This window comes from Haliaeetus leucocephalus, unplaced genomic scaffold, assembly GCF_000737465.1.
Source record: "Haliaeetus leucocephalus isolate CR32 unplaced genomic scaffold, Haliaeetus_leucocephalus-4.0 Scaffold159, whole genome shotgun sequence".
In the NCBI taxonomy this organism is placed as follows: Eukaryota; Metazoa; Chordata; class Aves; order Accipitriformes; family Accipitridae; genus Haliaeetus; species Haliaeetus leucocephalus.
The window spans coordinates 913,714-915,185 of NW_010972595.1; positions in this window are offsets into that span (position 1 = coordinate 913,714).

Consider the following 1,472-nt stretch of genomic DNA (forward strand, 5'->3'; position numbering starts at 1 on the left):
CCCTTAGGCCTGTGTGGTAGGTAGGAGACTGATGTTGCCTCATTTTCCCCTGGCAAAGGGAGGTGCGGCGGGACCGGGGTAAGTACCTACAAGAGCACCGCCAGGTTCTGGGATCTGAGGCACCTGGGCCAGGAGTTTCGGAACATTTGTAATTTTTACCATGCTTTGCACAGTCAGAGCACAGCTTGAAGTGCAGTGAGGGGTGCTCAGCACTTGCCACTCTAATAGCAGCCCGGGAACGAGGGCAATATCCAGATTATCTGCAACGGAATAAAGGAAATGTCCTTTGGTGGAAAAGCCAGCAGGCAATTGCATCCCACGTGCACAAAGGGGCTGAGTTATGGTTGCACGAGCACTCATGTCGCTGGTATTTCCTGATACCTCAGCGCTCAGCTGCAACGCCAGTGGAAGTTTTTCTCCATGGTATCATTAGTACCGAGCTCTGCCGCACCCATGCCCGCAGCTGGGTGAAGCCAGGGGGCCGGAGACGATGACCGTGCGGTGGAGCGCAGCAGCGTGGGTGCTCAGAGCATGCCCAGGGGCCAGCCAGAAGCAAGGTGGCTGCCTCCTTGCCACAGCCTGGCTGGTGCTGCCCCGGTCGGCCTCATCCCCTCCACAGCTTGCGACCTCACCAGTGACTTTGGCAGCGGTCAAATGATTTATGCACCAACGAATACGTACGATGGGAGTGTACGATGCGCGACACAGATGCCGACAGTTGGGCCGTTTGATACCTGTGGTGGAAATGCAGTTAAACACCGCTCTGGAGACAAGCAACGGCCGCTGGGCATTATTTAGAGGCCAGCGTTGCTTTCGTCGGTGCAGACTCTCTACCTGCTGCCACGTATGGGCTCTGTGCGACCTGGTCACCTCTATGAGATCCCAGGCTTCCAGCTAAAAACCCACCCAGGTCTGTGGGGATTTGTTTTCCTTTGTGGCACAGTAGACACCGATGCAAATCGAAGGCCCTTTATAAATGCAGATCAGCGCTCGTATCTCAGATGCCTTGCTAGACATACAGATAATCACTTGGGATATGCTAGGAAGAGCAGTATGTACCTAACGGCAAACGCATCGGTCCCCAGCATCGTTGACACAAACCATAAAGCTTCCCACCATCACGGGGTGAATCTGTCTGTGTCTAGACAGCCCGATGTCTTGCATTTGGGTGGCTTCCGCAAAGCTTAGCGCCAGGGGGTACCGATTGGTGTAGCGTAAGAGGGTATTGCTAGGCGGACTTTCTCTTTCGTAAAAGGCGAAATTCTGGATCGGTTCCGGAAAGCAGAGTCTTGCTGACAACGGGTCCCTAGGTGGGCTTCCCCCCCCCCGCCCCCAAGCTGCCAGAAGGCGTCAAGTCTCTTGTCCGCAGCAAATTCCCAGCCGGGCGGCGGCCGCCCGAGCCCTGACGCCGCTTTTTCCCTCCCCGGCGGGGCCGGAGCGGGGAGCGGGGAGCGGGGAGCCGGGAGCGGGGA